The sequence below is a fragment of the Taeniopygia guttata genome, chromosome 7, assembly GCF_048771995.1.
Source record: "Taeniopygia guttata chromosome 7, bTaeGut7.mat, whole genome shotgun sequence".
Classification (NCBI taxonomy): domain Eukaryota; kingdom Metazoa; phylum Chordata; class Aves; order Passeriformes; family Estrildidae; genus Taeniopygia; species Taeniopygia guttata.
The window spans coordinates 16,185,661-16,205,591 of NC_133032.1; the positions used below are offsets into that span (position 1 = coordinate 16,185,661).

Consider the following 19,931-nt stretch of genomic DNA (forward strand, 5'->3'; position numbering starts at 1 on the left):
CGTAACTTAATTAATTTTCATTATAAATACAGCAGTTGTGTTTATCTGGGAAATACTGTGGTTAAAAATGATTCATGTATACCTTACAGAACTATTCCACAGTAAACATTTATTTTGTGTATAAGATAAATCCCAAAGGCAGAATTCCCACTTCAGTTTCTGACTAGAATTTCAGACAGATTGTCAATTTAAAAATCAGAAACCATTTGAGTCCTCTGCATTTTTACAATACTTCTTTTTTGATAACAGCCACTTCATAATGGAGTTTCTGGACTCTTTGGCATCATCTTTTCTGTGTAAGGTAGAAATTACCACCTCCAAGTAATTTTTATTTATTTTTTCTAACCAAATAATAATAGAAACATTTACATCTTCTATATTACAAAAAATTACTGAAAATGCCATGTTTATGTAATTAAGCAGAGAAATTCCTTGGCATTGTATATTAGGAGACAAAAGGATGTATTATATGCCTTCTTATTTGGGAGGTACTCCGTATAGTGCTGCCTGTATGCTGCAAATTAAAGAATGCCTGCTTGTTTCTGTTCTGTTATAGAACTTAATTGCAAGTACAGGATGCATTTACTCAGGAAAAAAATTATAAAGAAAAAGTCAGTCTAAATTGGAAGCTTGAAATGTGGTGTTTTCTGAAATTGGTGTAAATTGATGCATAATAGTAGTATGTTGTCAGAAGTAAGATCTGATCCTAGCTATCTTGCTTCATTACTCGCCTCTGATAGAGAAGTCCAGAATGCCTATACCTATATATTTATGGATACGGTTTTTTTTAATTACTAAGGCTTTTAGTCTACATTATGAAAGCTTATATTGTTTTGCATTGAAAACTGTGGTGACTATTGTTAATTTCCTGCTCTTATCTATGCCAAACATTGATTTTGCAAGCAATAATCCCTTTGCAAGGTAGGAAAACCAACCAGACTCTTGGTAACTATCTTACTACTTTTTTTTTCCCCTGTGACAAATATAGTGCAGATTTACAGTGCTGTTTTACTGACTGATGAAAGCAAATGCTTTCCTAGGAATTGCATATTTTCCTATCCTGGTAGTTACTGCCCTTGTTTTTTAATCTCTTCTTAGAAATTAAGGTAACATTTCATCTTCATTAGATAAGTAATATAATCGGTGTATCTCCAGAGTTGGAACCACATGTGTTTGTACTGAACTTCTGCAGTACTTTTCACCTTAAACAAACTCAAGGCTAGGATTTCTGCAAGATCTGTAACATGATGCTTTAGAAGGCTTGTCTCGAAACTGTGGTGGGTATCTCCCTAGGAAGTGCAGTGTAAGTGAGGAAGATACTAGAGACTAGAAATAAGGTAAATAGATGTCCATGCATATACTTACATAGCTAATAAAGTTAAACAAAGAAGTTAAACAAAGAAGTTGATAACAAGTGACTTAGAAAGAAAATGAGCGTATAGTTGCAATTTGCTGTGATATTTAAGGTATAAATGCAGAAATAGTGACAGTCTAATAGAACTGTGAAGGTCCTTTGACCCCTTTTCCTTTAGTCTTTCGAAGTTGCCTCCTTGTTTTGCAAAAGCTGAGAGGAGAAACTCAAACACAACTGCTATGTGTCTGGAAGTTGTGAAGGAGCTACTGATGAAGTGAAGGACGGTGTTATGTGGTGAGGAGAGGGCCATTCTCTGGCCTTGGTCTGGGCCGTGTCTGCTTCATGTCTGCTGCGATGCCTTAAGCACTATCCTTCTGCAAGTCTAGTAGAGATGCCAGGGAATCTCTTATAAGGAAAAGATGGGAATGACTGACTATTCATCTCTTCCTAGTTTTACATCAATGTTGCATGAAACAATTGATGTGAACTCCTAGTCCACATGTGGATTCTTGCAATATCTTCTTGCTACTACAATTATATTTTTCCTGTGAGTTATGTAGTGTGATGTAAATTACCTCTGTCATACATATTTTTATTAGAACAGCTTTCATGTTTCAACTTTTTTCATCCAAACCCAAGTATTTTACTTGAGCATCTAGATAAAACTGCTTTTCAGACTTCCCAGACATCCTCTAATTATACTCCAGCAGTAGCAAGAGGAAATATTCTCTTATTCTTCTTCACAGATTTGTAGAATGCAGGTATCAGGCAGATACGTTATAATGAGTTACAGTAGTCTGACTCCAACACTGCTGATAGTTTGGTACAATTAAGTCAAGCCTAATCTTAAAATAGGCCTAAATCCTGAATAAATATATCATTAGGATTGCAATGAATAATTCCTGCTTTTTAAAAACAGTAATTGAATGCACAAATATTAAAGGCAAACCACATGGGGCCCCAGTATGTAAGATTTCTAATCTACTTACTTGGATCATTTTATATGGCTAGATTCAATTAAAAAAGAGAAATACATTCAGTTTTCTCAGTGGAGAACCTGTACATACTTTGTATTCTATCTAACTCATAGGGTGTAATTTTAAGCATTCACCATGGCAGTGATTTGAATTTTTTTGACCCTCCTAAAAATGAATTTATTGCATTAATAAGAGTTCTGGAAGACCTGTCACATCTTACGAGGCAGTTTGACATTTTTCAATCTAAGGTGTCATCCCTCCTCTTTCTCTGCAGCCTCTGTCAGGGCTGAAGGGAAGTGCGTATTTCTGCTTTCCTTCTCTCCTCCTCAGATTCCTGCACTTACTTAAGCTGCTGGTGAAGGGCTGGGAAGGTGGGGTTAGCAATGTTCTAAAAGAGCAGCTGCTGCAAGACACTCAGAGCTCATCTGTCAATGTCCAGAAATTTGTAGAGAATATTTGCTTGTCATGACCTGTCTGGCAGTTGGGTTATATTTGAGTCCATGAGATGGTAAGAAGATTCCCAAAACTCTCATACAGATTTAGATTTTAGGTTGTTTGCCTAGTCTGGGTTGAAGCTCTGGTCTAAAGGGGAAACTTATTTGCAAAATTTCTGTATGATTACCCATTTGTCCATAATGAATGGAGTGAGACCATGCTATTAGTCATCTAGGACTGCCAATACTAGGGCACTGAGGAACTACTTGACATGATGGTATTACTGGACTGTAGCTTTGTCTGACCTGTTGTTAGGATTGGATCAAGTGATATGTATTGCTAAAGCCAGAACCTAGATTGAGCAACATTTCCTGAGATGGTTGTAATTTATGCAAGGAACAAACCATATACGATGGCTTATTATCAGCATAGAAAAAACTGACCAGAAAAGTTTGCTGTAAATCTCAGCTTAAATTTTCTGTATTGGTTATACACGTCATTGTGCCCAAGGCTCCTTATTTTCCACTTAATCGACTACCACTTCCATGGCTCAGTTGCATTTCAGCAAACATCGTTTCAGTGTGCTGTGACACACCCAGTGAATTTGCACAATGTGTGCTTGAAGGAAGCCCTGATCTTTTTACATGTGAGGACAATGATTCAAGTGTTTAAAATTATCTGAATGTTCTGCATATCAATTCAGCATTGTTGTAACGCCTGAGTCTTTCTAAATGTGAAATTAGTAGATTTAAGACCCGGAGCTCCCCTGAAGTGTCCCCATAGATAGATTGTAAGTCACAGTAACATGAGACAACCTAATTACCATAGTCATTGAAGGGAGTGAATGCACAGTAGGCGCTGGATTATGAATGCTCAGTTCCAAGGAATCCATTCCCTGAATAGTTGCTGCTGGGTCCTTCACAGGCATGTAGGGTTTTTTTATCTGTTTAGGCACAAATTTGTTGTACAGCCGTTGTGACAATATTATTACTTTAAAGTATCTGCAAAGCTGTGAAAAATTAATCAGCAAATACAAAATATATTTATACCAATGCCTAATTATTTTTTTTTCTTTTCATGCTGAATTGGGGCAGGCAGCAGGGGGGGGTGTGTGGTGGAATCCACTGATTCTAGTTTAGATTGTCATGCATGACTCCTCTGTCCCATTTACATTTGTTTCTGGTATTCTATATGACATTGCAAATATGAGGATGGTGCCAGTCAGAAAATCAGTAAAACTCAAGGAACTTAGATTTTAATTGCACAGGTGAGGACTTAAATTTTTTTTTCTTATTATTTTTCTTTTTTGTTGTTGTTGTTTGTTTATTAATGTTAGTAGCCACAACACTGTTTCCATCATTAAAAGAATAGGATTCTGCTTCAGGCTGGGGAACAGGCACCTTTCTGTCTCCAAAAACAGTACCAAGATTCAGTTAGAGAACTGGAGTTCAATGTAGTTGCTCTCTAGAAATGTTATGTTCTCTGTTTATAGTCTACATGATTTCTAAAACTGGACATAGCAACTATCTTACTCTCAGTGATAACTGATCTTGCAGTGCTCATTTTTCTCTTTATTTTAAAGTTCAAAAATTTTGAAACTCATGGGCAGGTTTTGCTTGGGTAGCACCAAAGTCAGATGGTCCACATACTTTCTACAATATGTCCAAGCTTTCTTGTCACAACATGAGCATGCATGTGAGCACTTGCGATTCATCTTCAGAAGGAACAATTTATGTCATCTGGAGAGAGACTTTAGTGAAAGGAGAATAAAGCAGATTTTTGTGTCACTGTATTGGGTGTACAGCGCTAGAAAATCTTCAGTGTAGCTGGTGCCCTGCAGAGTTTAAGTGTTAAGTCTTCATCCACACTTGTTCCAGTGTAACTCCAGCAGCTGAGTTGGGACAGGTTTGGCAGTAAGCTTTTTATGAAAAACTTAACACCTGGAAAGCTTTCATCTTAAATTGGTTTGGTTACAGAACTGACTGGGACAAGAAGCTGGAAATGTTAATTTTGTTCTGTCATCTACCATTTCACCCCTTTCAAATACTGCACTGAAATAGTTACAGAGAGGCTGGTCTAAGTATCTGCATTTTTCTGAGTCACAAAATAACAACAGCCTTGAATGACAGAATTTTGTTCCAAGTATCACTGTTCAGTGTTGTGACTGGGTTCACTTCTACAGCAGGACAAAGGCAGCATACCTACATTTACCAAATGGGAATGGAAATACTTTGTATTTACTGTACAGTTTAAGAGCAGAAGCTGTGCCAAGAAGTTAAGTGAAGTGGGAGTGTCACTTCTGATAGCTCTCCAAATACTTTTATAGCAAAGCTTAGAAAATTTTAAAGATGGCTTGCACCAACTCTAAAAGAATGAACCTAGGAGAAATATCTGTGGACTTCTCTTTTTTTTTTTGTTAGTTTGTTTGATTTGTTGTGGTTTTGGGGTTTTTAAAAATATAATTTTAGAAAATGCTTCCTTAAGATTAATAAATAATCTACTCCTAAAGCAGTGAAAAGATCCTATTTAATACTATTTTTAAAAAAATAATAATCTGATTTTGTAGTTAGTAGCATTTAAACTCCTAGTATTAATCATCATTTTGGTGAGGGCACAATCATCAGATAAATGGTTTTGTTAGAGTAAGCATTTATTTATTTAAGAATAGAGCTAACACATACAGTACAGTAACACTGCAGGAATGGTATGTCTTCAATATATACAGGTGCTTAAATATGTAGACAGATTAAAAAGTACATTTTACAACATGCCTGATTGTTTGAGGATCTAACTTTGATTTTAAGGTTACCTTGTTTTCAGTGGAAATTAAACTGATTCAGTCCCAAAGAAAATCTCCAACAAAGGTATCTGCCTATTTAGACACATAAAGATCCTTGAAAATACCATTTTTTTCTGAGGACATATCTTCACAAGGAAGCAAAGCTCTTGCTGATGGTATGTTTACCATCATGCGTCTCATTTAATAGATTTTTGAGTACAGCTTCACAGGCTGTGGCAAGAGTACAAGAAATAATTTTGTTCCATTGCGGAAGTTTTCCACATCAACTACACTTAATGTTTCACATCTGTGTGATAAAAGAAATCAATTCCTCAAACTAGGTCTTAAAGAAAGAAATCAAAATATATATTTCAGGACTTAAAGGGAGATCGCTTCATCTCTGAGACTGCTGAACTACAAAACTGCATCTGGTCTGTAAGGCTAGGAGGAAATTTGAGGCAAGGAATGAAGTTGGAATATTTCATCTTGAAGTTAGCACTTCAGGTGGTAGTAGGTGGTGCCCCTGTATCAGTGGGTGTGGGCCTGAACTGGTTTTCTGAGGGCTCTGCAAAACAAGATGGGCCACCCCCTGCTCAGCCCCAGCCCTATGGGACAAAGCTGTCATTATTTGAGGGATATTTAATAGTGCTTTATGAAATGAAAGTTTTGGAGGCCTGCAGGGCTGTAGTCTTTGCTTTCACTGCGTGTTAACCACAGGGTGAGTAACTGAATGTTCATCCATGTGTGATTGTCTGCACTGCCGCAAGCTCATTATCAGCATGAATGTGCTGCAGCCACCCGAGGTTCTGTAAGGGTGCTGTATGTGGCCACTGCAAGAAGTTCTGCTGTCTTTGTCCTTGTCCCAAGATGCCAGAACAGCAGTTCTCAGTAGCTGTTGGAAAATCTCAATTTATAGAATTATTATAATTCCTTTCTGTGCTCCTAAAGCTGCCAGCTAGACTCCAAAATCTGCCAAGAACTTGTATGCTTGCGTGACCTGGCAGCTGCCTGCTGGTTGGATACTGTGGCTCTAATTCTATTTTATTCAGGGTGAGGGCTGGGTGCGGCTGGTTAAGCATTGCATAGAATGAGACCATAGAGAAAGAGCAGAAGAATAAAAATCATCACACTTCATGTGTTATCTGAGGTCTGTGGGAGAATGACGTCTGGGGGCTTCATATTGTATCCTCACATCAGGAGGTACTTGATTATTCCATTTCTGCTGCATTTTCTTCAGGGTTTTCCATGAAACTAACAGCTGTATCTGCTTTGTCCCATGGTGCTAGCACAGGTGTCTAAGTGGGTGACCATACCTAGTATCAGCAGTGAAAACCAGTAGTGAAGACAAAAAGGATGTGGTAAATTGTGGAGCTGACATGGGGAGAGGCAGCTGCTCCCACCTCTGTGAGGACAGGCTGTCTAGAAGGTATTCTTGGGAGTTCAGAAAAGCTTTTACTGATGTTTACTGTGTTCTGGATCTCTACAAAACCCAGTCATACTTGCTAATGCACTACTCTGGGAAATCAATGATTTCTGAGAAGAGATAACTTGACCCACTTTGCTGAGAAATTTCTTGAATGTCCTCATTGGATCACTCCTCTATACTATGTTGGAGATCCTGTGACACAATTCCTATACCACCAGTTTCCTGCCAGGGGCATTTTTGTCCTTGTGGCCCATGCCACTCCTTAAAAAAGCTATTAATCTCTCCCAGAAGCAGCCATAAACATACTCTGCTAAATGCAGTAGTGGAAGGAAGGAGAGACTTTGAAGCTGGAATGGGAATTGGAAATTCAGAACATGTCGTCTTCTGCTGCCCAGGGGAGCACTGGCTGCTGAAAGGGGATTGATCCATATCAAAGGTGAATGAGAGATGGAGAAGACAGACCAACGTTTTTTACAAATGTACACATTTATTTGGAGAGGTGAGGAAAAAAATGTCAGCAACTATTTCAGGCAGCTTTTTTTGGTAAATGGCAAAGCACTTGGTATGCAGGAAACAACTGCTTCCCCTCCTGAGTTTTTCAGCACTTGGAAAGAAACAAGCCAACTCCAAAACTCTAAAGAGGGAAGCTGTTACAGAGACTGATTATTTGACCTCTAAAGCTTTTTACAAGTTTCTCTTACATCAAACAAAATGATGATTCTTCTACATCCCAGTAATATTACTGTGTTTCATTTGCAACAGGTAACCTCCATGTGAAAATGGACAGTACTGGAGCTTTATAAAATTAATATATGCTACCAAGAACATTATATGTGGAATATTCCATGTAATTCAGTCCTCAAAATAGCTAATAAAGTGGCAAAGTTATGAAGAATATTTATTGCAGTTTCATGAGGAGACTTGAAACTCTACTTATGTTTAGAAAACAGGGAATGTTTTTATAATGTTGTTGTTCTGTTTTAGAAACAATTTTCCTCTAAATCATTATTAAATTGAGGGGTTTGGTTGTTTGTCTGTTGGTTTACAAGGACCCTTGGCTTAGATGCATGTTTAATGCGTATATAGTGTGATGATTGTGGTTATGTGCATCTTTTCACAGACACACTGCTGTATTCATGCAAACCCTTCCTGGCCTCAGAGATGCTCTGTGCAAACTTAGGAAGGAGGTTTTTTGTAAGTCTACTGCTAAGGACTTCTCTAATGCAGAAAGGTGGGGTCAGAATATTGAATATGAAGTGGTATTTATTGAGTAGGACTGGAGGACAGAGATACAAACCTTAAGGGGTTTAGAGGGTGGGGCACTGCTGTGCAAGTGCAATCTAACAAGATGACTTGAACAGCAAGAAAATTCATTTTGTCAAATCCTCATACTGCCTAGTTTCACATCTTGCTGCAGCTGTAACATGGACCTTGCTAAGTCAGCAGGAATTGTATGCCCGGATGGGGTAACACTGGGATGGCACTGGAATCAGTGATTAAATGGATGGCTAGAAATAGACCAATTTAAAGGCTGAGTTTGGCCTTTTAAAGAAGTCAAAGCAGAGGCATTTCGTTTCACTCTTGTATTTATAAATAGCTATCTAATAGTGCAGCACAGCTTGACCTTGCAGCCCAGGGTCGGCAGGGATTGCCTGGGTGCTTTTATCAGCTGTCAGCGCGGCAACTGTGGGGTCCCGGGTGGAGCATCCCATTCCTGTGAGTTCCCCCTCTCTAGATGGTGTAGCTGGGAGCAGTTCCTCTGCTCAGAATAGACTGCTGTCACCTCTTAGCCACAAACAGGGCACTTAGCAATGAGGATGGGATTTGAGAAATAGCAACTTGGCTTTCACTTTCCAGGCATCAAGGCTGCTCAGTCTTGACTGTACTGCTCTCCTTTTCCTTTATCCCCTGTCCAAACCATGAAGCCAGCATTCAAACTGGTTTCTGTCCCACTGCTCTCCTCCTGCCTTCCAGTACTTGGGGTATGTGGTGAACAGCCATGGTGCCAACAGCCCCAAAGTCTTGCACTGGCACTGGAACAAAGCATCAGGTGTTTTTACGTGCATTGCTTTTGTATGGGAGGAAAGACAAGTGTTGGGTACCCTGACCCAAAGGCACAGGGTAGAGAAGGTCAGCAACGTGCTGTTGGTATGTGCTGATGGTGGGTGAGTGCTGAGAGAAATTTTGTGATGCAATTATTCAGGGGACTTCTGTACCTGCAGAGTCAGACTTTTCTCCTCTATTCAGCTCTCTCAGGGGCAAGAGGTGTCTTCAGGAAAGTCCCCAGCCTGTCTGCCCGCGTGGAGAAGCACAGACAAGGAAGAAATCTTCAATTCACTAGTGAAAGAGGTGAAAATTCCCAGAAATTACAGTAGTAAAAGAGAGGAAAAGCAAAATCTGGTGATCCCCTTTGGGAAGAGGTGTTTGTGTGGGAGGATGCAGAGCAGCTGCAAGGAAGAGGTCTGTCATATGATAAAAGGTCTGGTCCACATTCTAAATAGGAGGGCTGCAAAGACCTTGTTTTCTCACTTTGCTAGGAGAAAATGACAGTGTGGGAACCTCACCACTGCCTATGGTTAGGGTTGATGCCTGTAAATGGATGCTCATTAAGAAGTGTGGAGAAATGGATGAATGTCATCTCCCCTGTCCTTTCTCCACTGGGTGCCAGCTGTATCTTAAATTTGTTTTTCAATCATTCTGCTTAATTTATTTAACGAGTTTCATTATCCAAGCCAGAAGTGTTCCTTTTTCAAGCATAGTTATACAGAGAAGATTTGAGGTGGTCTGTGCTGGTTGTTCATGGCCTGGTGTGTTTTCTTTAACCTGCATTTGTGACTTTTAGTTTAAATATTAAGAGTCTAAGAATAAACAGAATAGAAATTAGCTTCAGTGAATTTATTTTTTTGTTGCTTGTATAAAAAGGGAAGCCCTATGTAGCCCTAATTTACAGCAGTCAAAATAATGTGCTGCTTCATACTTTACAATTCAGTTTTATCACATGCGAAAACTTTAGTTCTAATTTGTGCCTCTCAGAACTATAAAAAGGTTTTACTTATTACAGCTCTGATTCTAGCTGCACTTTTCTGAAAAATTCAGTTCTTATTTTACAGAGGCATTTGGGATGCTTACAGTATTTCTGTGTTATCAGGACAGAAGAGTTAGGAAACAATGACCCAAGATCACTTACTTTTCACAAAAGAAGTTTTGTGGGGTTTTTTGTATAATGGCAACACTGTTCTTTCTGAAAGGTCTTCAAATGCATTAATGTGACTTTCAAGAAGTTGCAGAAACCAAATGACAATCATTCAGACACTATTCCGGAGATCAGACAACAAAAATGCAAAAATATTGTACTACTGTAAATCCAAACTCAGATAACAGAATTCAGTAAGGTTAAATCAGAAAGGCAGAAGGATGAACTGGGTTCTGAACAAAGAATTGTTCTATAATTGATAAGAGTAGGCAGCTGTTGTAATCCTACAGTAATGGGCCATCACTAACATCTTAACATTTGAGGGGGCTTCATTGTAATGCCTGTTTGGAATACTAGTTGTCATGATATAATTTTATTCTGTAGTTTCCAAGGCATAATTATTTGCAGTTGCAACTGAGCAGTGGAGAGCCAGGGCTCCTTTCATCTTTAGGTGATAAGCATATATGGTTCCTGTACTCTCCAGCTCTGAAAAGGAGCCTGCATAGTTCAGCTATCAAAGGGCCAGCACTCTGCTCTGTTCAGAGGAGGTAATTCTGAACCTCACTTATATATAAAGAGTAACAATTGGAAATAAAGATAAATAACTGTATGTGGTTGAACAAAAGAAAGATAGTAGTATAAACCAAAGTCCCAACTGAAAATGCTTTAAAATCCTAATTTCTGGTTACCTGCTCATCCCCACAGGCTGTGTCCCACAGTTACAGATATGGCAGTTACCCAGGAGCCAGCAAAGGTGACAACAGAGTGGTAGTGTTGTGCTAGCTGAGGTAGCCACATGTAGTGACACTGGGCACCTGCTTTGCATATTTTCCCACCAGACTCTGATGTTCTGGGACAGAGCAGGGAGAGGATAGGGAGACACAATTGAGTATTTTCTGTGTTAGTATGAGAGCCACTCAAAAGATATGATGGACACTGTGCAAGAGTTGAAATTGCATCTATATCATTCAGCACATCAAACTATTTGTCTGAAAGGGGTGTTTTGGACCATGTGGTCCAGAAGTCAGGCATTGCCAGGCATCCGCAGGCCTTATCTGAGAGGTCTGAAGGTTTCATTTTGAACACGTTCGTTTTAAATAAGAAAATGACTAAATTCCTATATTTAGAAGATTACTTGGCCTTCAGTTTTTGATGTATTTATTCATATGTCTAATTATACTTCAATGATTGCTTCCTTTACAATTATTAGAAGTACTTCTGTAATACAGTCAGCATATGTGCATCTCCAAGACTAGGGCTTAAATATCACTAAATTGTTTGTCTCTTTCCAACTCTCCCCTCATTTTTCAAGCTAAATAACAGAATTACTAGAAAAAAGTAGAATACTCAAGATACTAAGTTTTATAACAAAAATTACACCAGTTACTGCTTTATTAATATTAAAAAAAAAAAAAAAAAAAAAGAAGGGAGGGAATCGGATTAAGAGGGAAACTTAACTAATGGTTCAAAACCCTATAACTATAGTCCTGTCACTGCCAGAATTTAATTCTTGCCAAATGTGCCCTTTTTTGATTTTGACAAATGAAATATTGGAACAGGTTTTAGAAACCTGTTTTAGGTTTTAGGTTGTATGTTCCCTTTCAAGACAGGAGGTAATATTTAATATTTTTTAGGAGTTCTGGAACTGCAGCTTCCAGGAAAATAAAAAATTTGAAGCAGCTAGTAAAAAACCCCAAACTTTTAAAAGTAGTACTTTCTGTTGCCTCTGTCCTAACTAATCTTTCTTGTTATTCTTTAGGAACATACAAGCGTCCTCTCTGTTTAGTTGCACTCTTATTTCTACAAGTAATTTGTGGGAAAATCTTCAGGTTTTCTACAGTTAAAGACTACTTTCTGAGCTATAGATTTTAAAATATAGTCTTTATATATTTTTATATTTTAAAATAATGAATTTTCATTCTGCATTATGTATTTTTGAATGCTATGAAGTTTAAAAGGGTTGAATATGCAGGGTATAGAAGAGCAGTAAGTTGTAAATAAGTGGAGCTGTGCTGTTTTAAATACAAATTCCTTTGTTGGATGTGGTTTCTGAATATTATGGATTAGATTAAATGCTATGTTGCACAGTATGGATTAGAATGAGAAGTATGTTGACTACTAGATAACAACACAGTGGTACTTCAGGGGTTAAGTGCCATCCCTTTTGGTGCAAGGAAAATACCTGCCTAGTCTTAGAAATAGCACAGAGTGCTACCTGCTAATGGAGAGATGAACAACGTGTGCTGAGAATCCCTTTCCCTTGTGGTGACCGAGGTTGATCCATTGGAAGGTTATTGCCCAGCCAGGAGACAACAATCATCTACACAGTTTATAAGCAGGGTAATAAGGAACTGCCAAGAATTTTATAGCCATGAATGTGCATTCATATGAATAACTAAGGTTATGTCTCTCTAACGAAGGCATGTGGAGACAAGGCACACAAATATTTAGGTGTTGGCTTACTGTAGTCATGCAGCTTCTTTAACATGAAAGAGACAGGTCTTGTAAAATATTTGAGAAGTGCTTTTGTTCTGAGTCGCTATGTGAATAACGAAAAAACCAAGTAAGTACACAGCGGACAGTCCAGATTGTTGTCATGAAATAAGAAACAAGATAACAATAGAATACAGCATAGGAAACCATGGAGAATTCAGAAAATTAGTTTGCTTGAAAAATGATTCCCTTTTACTAATGCCATTGTTGGAAGATGAGCACAAGTCCAAGAAAACTAGAGACTTAATGGATTCTTGCTCTCTGAAAGGATTTTCATGCTGCCGGCTGAATTGTAACAATGAGTCAGTTGCTACTAGCAGCCTGCTTGGAAAGAGTAGATGGATTTGGCAGCATTTATACTGGGGAGACTTAGAGCCTGCTGGTAACTTGAGGGGCGAAGGGAGGAGGAAATACTCATGAACCTTCAGAAGGGCAGACATGACTTCTGGGTTCATGCTGCTCCTTCAGTTCCTGAGATCACAGCTTGATAAGACTGAGGATAAGCAACAGATAGCAGCCAGCCTTTTTTTTAGGCTCTGCTTTGGCAATTACACGTGTTCTAACAGATGTAATTGCATAATTATGAGCATGGAAATAAAGAATCTATGTGTGTTCATCCTGTTTCCTCAGTACATCATCAGTTGATACAGTATTTTCTTAATTGTGAGTTTTATATGATTTACTACTGTCCTTGAGATTTAAATGAGAGCATTTATGAAATTTCTGAACTCCCCTAAACAGAGTTTTAACTGTTGTTTATCATATAGCAGAGGAGTCAAGGGGAGTACATTTGAGAAAGTTTGAAATAGGATGTTTGGGAGAAACTACAGAAACTAAGGTGACTTTTAATCCAGGAACATAATAGGATTTGTAATGAGAGCAGTGTTAGGGGAAACATGGAAAATACAGACTTTGCAAAGGGACATCATGCCTCTTCGAATTCTTTCAAACAGGCAATGACTGTAGATAAAAAGATGAGTCAGTTGTCACAATCACCTTGGATATTTCAAGTTGCTTTGAGCCCTCAAGGACTTAAACTGGTATGCAATGAAGAGAAAATCCTTTTGTAGATTCAGAGATGACTGAAGAGAATAGGAGGAATTCATATTTCTCCCAAAGAGAAATATTTATGCCATTTGTTTGCCATGTTTGAAAACCTAAGAAGGGATGTGAACATTAGGGACATAGTCTTTACTGCCTCTATACATATTTTGTGGGTCAAAATTAAAGCTGATTAAAAAGAAAAGTTTCTATATAAATATCTGAGAAATAAAATAGCAAGACTAAGGTTCGTATTGCACAAAGAAACTTCAATTAAAAAACTGACTTGTTCCATTGAGGATCTTGGTCTCCCTATGGTAAATTCACCATCATCTCAATGGTTCATAGCAATCAGAAAGAGAATTAGGAAATTCAAAAATAAGGAATTACAAATAGAATACCATATGAAGTAGGGTGTAGAATTATGCTACTGCTCTAAATCCATGTATTTGCTTTATCTTGAATGTTTTGTGGTATTCTGACAATTCTGTCTCAAGAGGCAGAGGTATATAAAGGTACAAAGAATGCCCAAAGTGTTTAAAAACTGTTAAAAAGTGTTTAAAATTATATCTATTTGATAGATGAACTGGACAATGAGACTTCTGTGTAAGAAGAGATTATTGAAGTGGGTTATGACAGAAGTTTATAAAATAATGAATAAGAGGACTATAAAGTGTTAATTCACATCTGATCATATAACAGTAGTGGAGCAGGGGAGTTTGAAGTAGAAAGTCCCTTTTCAAACAGTGTACAATTTATTTGCATATCTTGTTTCCACTTTGCTGTAGAGGTCAATAATATAATTACAAATACAAATTTGGTTATATAAATTAGAAACTGTTGATAAACACAGTGGTCTGGACGAACCCATGTCCAAACAAGATCTGTAATCTGCAGAGCACCAGCAGTAAACAGCAAGAGAAGATGCACTGTATCACACACTGTGCAGAAGCGACCTTGCAAATTTTCAGGTTTAGATGGGCTATTTTTCTAATAAGCCACAGGAGGAAGGAGAATTCAGACACCAGCTCTGGCTGTGGGTTCTGCTGCAGCTTCCCTCAATGATACTGGGGCACTCTGTTGCCCTTAAATAGACCATCAGTCTTTTCCACTTGGAGATTGCAGTAATGCTATATGTCACAGGGGAAGAACGAAAGTGCTTTGGATAGTACTTCATTACTGTAGAATATCTGCATTTTATTTTGTTAATATTAAGAACAGTTCCACAGTAAAATGGGTTAGTGTACCTTTATTTGAAATCAATAAGCAAATTACAATGCCTTTATCTACCTGCTAATTAGGTTGCTCAATTGCTTAAAAGTGGACTTTGATCTTTGGAGATGCTGATTGACTTTAGAAGAAGCTGAGTAACAGGAACTGATGCATGTACTTTACTCTGTGTGATCAGAAATTCACAGCAGTTTACTTGCTTGTATGCTAGAAAACATAGTATTTGTCTGGTGTGTCCTAAAAACACACACCCACAAGTAAAGAAAGCAATACATATGTGTCATGCAGGAAATGATAGGAAAGGTACAGCCCTAGTGAAAACTGAGAACATCTCTCCTGGACTGTATCATTTTACCTTCCTCACTTGTTTGTGTTCCCAGGTGTGTGGAATGAGCTTGGATAGGTTTGGGGTGTTCTCTTTAAGATTTCTGGTGTGAAAGACATGTAAACAAAAAAAGCAGAGCACTCCCAGCATACCCACACAGGGACTGATGATTGCAGTTTAAAAAAAATATATAGTTGTTATAATGCATATTTTAGAATAATTCCTCTTATCACATAAAATAAGACTGGGCTTATTTAAATGTGATTACTATATGAAAGTTCAAAACCTTTTAGAACTCCCCCAAAAAAATTACCCTGACAGAATTATGTTAGAGAGTATGACCAATGAAGTGATGCTCTGAAAAAAAAACATTAGAGCAGTTACAGTGTACAGAAATTTTGGAATGTGTTTATGCCATAATTCTTTTACCAATTCATAATGTTACTGAAATAATAGTTTAAAACTCAATGCATTAAATTTTGATTGCCTACAAGGCACAATTTATTTTACCTTTTTATATGAAGGTGCTTGAAATTTAGATATATAGAAGGATGGGGAAAAATAATGAGAAAACAGAATACACAAGGAACAGAGAATTCAAAACTTCTTTTGAAACCTTTCCAATACTGTATAAAAATTTGCACTTTCATAATTAATGAATGACCTTTCCTTCCTTGACCTAGATTTCAGTTGTTTGCAACAAATGAACAAAGGAAAAAAAAATCATTTGAAGTCAGCGAAGCCAGCACAGCAGCTTCCATAAAACCCTTTGCCAAACTGATTAGATTTGCAGTTCACTCACTAAGCCTGCCCGGTCATGGTAGCATCATGCAATGAATATTTTCATTGAATAAATCTGGAATTGAAGAGGAACTAATTTTTTTTTTTGTCTGAATACTTCCGTAGTGCTTGCTTAAACATGAAATTGTTTCTGATTAACTCATGTGTGAACAGTCTTATTCTGAAAAAAAAAATTCTTCCTGTTGATCCTAATGTAGTTGTTTAATAATTAAACAGAAGCAGTTAATTGGAAAATACTGCATATGCAGACAGTCCTCAGTCTTTTTCCTTTGATAGCTGTAAATGGTTCAAGGTTGGATAAAATATAGTATTAAAAAAAATTCTTCCTTGGATAACAGATTGTCTTATTTTGTTGATTTAAATTTCTTAATTTGTTTGACTATATGAGAAAGCTAAAGCATCTGATAGTTTTTTAATATAAAATGGTACAGGAAGATGGGCATCATGGTAGAAGAATATTTTGTTTCTATAGAAAACGTACAAAACTCCAGAAATTAAAGGTTGCATTGTTCGGCAGGGAGCTTATGAGAGCTGCAGTGTGTCTCAGCCTCCACATAACTGCTGTTCATATCCAGGCAAAGCAAGGAGAACAACCTGCTTTTCCTTCAGTTAGTAGCTCAGATCCTGAGTGGACTGGACCTTTAAAGACTTTATTTAGAAACTTTTTTAACAGCCTTTGCATAATTAACATTTTCATCATTGTTAGTGAGTATGTTAGCAAGTGAGACTTAATATAACAAAATATTGAATTTACTCATTATGGACTGATTTAAAAGACTATGATTAATTAAAACAATAAATTTTCCAGAAAATAAATAGTTTTAACTGGTGGTGATCCAGAAGAACTAGAAAGAGATTCCTGTAGTGCTCTAGTCTGTCTTGTCCAATTTGTTTTTCAGAAAGCAGGGTGTTAATCTAAAGAGAAAAGTGAATATGTTTGTTAGATTTATTTTTCTTAAAAAAAAAAAAAAAAAAAAAAGAAGACACGTTTTCTATTAGCAAAGAGAAAAAGTAAAGGAAGTAGAGGAAGCATCTTTCTGAGACTGCTAGCTTTAGACCTTAAGCAGAGAAGCAGCCCTTGCTGGGTTTGTCTGCAGCTGTCTGAAAACCATGAAACCATGTTTAAACATGTCTTGACCACAGGTCCTGTTGAATCAGTGGCAGACACAGTTTGGTTAGCACATGCAAATGAGCTGGCTGTAGTACCAGAATTTCTAAAGACAGTGGCTACAGAAAAATTAAAATCTGTTAGAAAAAAAAGAAGTTGGATTTCTTTGCATGGTTCTTGCGAATCACTGGAAGCCTCTGTGCAATCCGAGGGAGCTTTACCTCCCCCATGGAAGCCAAACAGCCAGCTGGCTGGCCTCACAGCTGGGTCTGATCCAGACCTGATGGGAGGACAGGTGTAACAAGTGTGGAAATGACCAAGCAGCTGTTTCCACTAGTTTGCTGCCAGAGGCACTCGGGCTCTCAGCTGTGCTGTTACAGTAAGCTAGATCATGACCTAGAGACCAGAGTCCTTGAGTGACTGGAGCTCCTGATCTTGTGCCTTGCAGGTTCTGTCCCAGGGCCATGTCCTGCCCAGCATCAGAACCCAGTGCAGTTCTTGGAGGTAAGTGCTATCAAAGTTGTGTGGAATTGTGTTCTGGGTGATGGCCAAAGGCTCTTTAGTCAGGTCTCTGTGAGCTAGGAGAGTGAAAGTGTCCTGAACAATAACCCTTTCTGGCTCTTGGTGGGGTTAAAATATGTCCTGTGAAGGTTCATCTTGCTTTCAAAATTCCTGGGGAAAATCTCCTGGGAGGGCCTGTGTATAACTTGCTTGTAAGCCTTCTCTCTTCCCTCCCTGCCAACACCTACCCAAGAAATACCTTGTTTATCTTTCAGATCTCCTCTGCTTCCTTATAAGCCATTGTTGGCTGCTTTGGTGCATATTAGCTAATTTAAGATGCACATTGAGGGAGAGTTGGCTAGAACTACACAAAAGTTTGCATCTGGTATCAGGTTATGTCTCTCTACACTGGTGAAAAGTTCTCCAAGAGAGGCAAGGTTTCATGTGCAGGACATATGGCAGATCAAGAAAAGCATGAATGGTACAAATGGGTCTGGGATGCAGTCAGTGATACAAATTTCAGCTGTGGTAATGTAAGAGCTTTGGGGATATAAATGTCTCTGAGAGAACCACAGAATGGGGCTGCAAAGGTGCCTGTGATGTGTATCTTGCCTTATGGTGGGGCAAATCTTACACAGTGGTGTATGTTACTAGTGAATTAAAACACAGGCATACATTCAAAATCGCTGCAACTTTATGCTTTAGTTTTAAGTAATTTTGAAGGTGTATCTTTAATTCCTTCCATAGAAATACAAACTATGGCTGCTTGATTCCCATTTGTCACCAGTGTTCCTCTGATCTCTGCACAGCTACGCTCATTAAGTGCCTCCATGTATGTTTACATAGATGTTTACTCTCCAAACAGTTCTAGTGATTCCAAAACTACTTAAGGAATGTACCTGACAACTTGGGTGGAAAAACATTCTCTAGATGTAAAAGACTGAAAGAAGTGCTTCAGTGTTCTTTGGTGAACACTGGTCTCAGTGTTCACCAAAATTCCATCTCTGGACTGAAATATTTCTTTTGACTCATTTTTATTTGTGTAATACTACATCTAACGACGTAAAATATTTTAACATTACAAGTAAGTAAAGGATGGCAGAATGTCATCTTGTTGTTTTAGACATCAAAGAGAAAAACAAAGTTATAGGAAAGTAGTAACATCTTCATTTGGAACTGTAGCTTAACTAGAGCAATTAGTAAAAAAGCTGCATTTTGGTTACCTTTCTGAAAAAACAGTAAAGAGAGACTGAGACATTCCTCATCCAGTTATAAATGACATAAATACAATCAGTGTTATGTCTGTGTAAGTGAGAATACCAAGTGTGTAAATATAACTATGTTAATTCTCTGGATTTAGATTGTTTAAAGCAACACATTCTGCTTACATGGTATTGAGCAGTTTATTTCAATCACCATTTGAAGCCCCTTTATCTCCCATGCTGCTGTTTGCTATTTCTAATGATTGTTAGGGAACTAAGAACAGCTATGAGGATATACTGGCAAAGATAGTCTGATAACCTGGCTGCATAAAAATGCAGGTGTTTCTTGTAGCTGTTAAGAGGGGTCTGTTTAATAAATGTATATAATTTTTCTAGAATGTGCAGTTCTAGAAATGGTATGGATATTGTGTTCAAAGAAACCATCCAACCATTCAAGCTACTTAACACTTAAACCTAGTTTATATTTCTGAATTGAAACAATACTATATCGTTGGAACTTTTATAGTAAACCAAACCTTTTTGGTGATATAATTTTTTTTTTTCATCTGGAATTACATAAATTAAGAAATCAAGCAATTTTTAAAAGGAAATGGGATGGAGTTGTTTACGTATTTTGTCTTTTCAGGACCATTTGATGTGCTGCATTAAAGCTGCACAGCTGAACATCCACAAACTGTGTATTTCTTTGTGTAGTACATTGTTGATACAAAGGATAGAATTTCAGAAATGTAAAACATTGTGCCTTGCCTTCCTTCTAGGGAAACCCTTCAAATGTCTTGCCAAGCTCTAGCTTCTGCATTCCACCTCTTTTATTTTCTAGAAATGAATTTATTTTTTACTTTGTAATTAGCTACACAGTTGTACAGAGGAGGAAAGTATTGCTGGCAGTAATACATGTGTCTACACATTGAGGCTTGCTCATTGTGTAGACACAACATGCAAACATCTTGTAGCCTTTCAGCTGAGTATCAACACACCATTAATAAGCAGACAGCTTGAAAACTCAGCAATAGCAGAGTGTTTGTTCCAAAAAAGAGCAACTGCT

General features: G+C 37.7%; 1 protein-coding gene across 2 annotated transcripts in view; it reads left to right on the forward strand.

The window, feature by feature from the left end:
• The first annotated feature begins 17,615 nt into the window (after nucleotides 1–17,615).
• ITGA6 (integrin subunit alpha 6) overlaps nucleotides 17,616–19,931 on the forward strand; it is a 46,200-nt gene continuing 43,884 nt past the window's right edge. Inside the window, exon 1 of one of the 2 annotated variants that reach the window (XM_030277468.4) lies at nucleotides 17,616–17,666. The gene's annotated coding sequence lies outside the window, so the exon portion shown is untranslated. The remainder of the gene's footprint in view (nucleotides 17,667–19,931) is intronic. The other variant, XM_072932256.1, reaches the window with a different exon arrangement.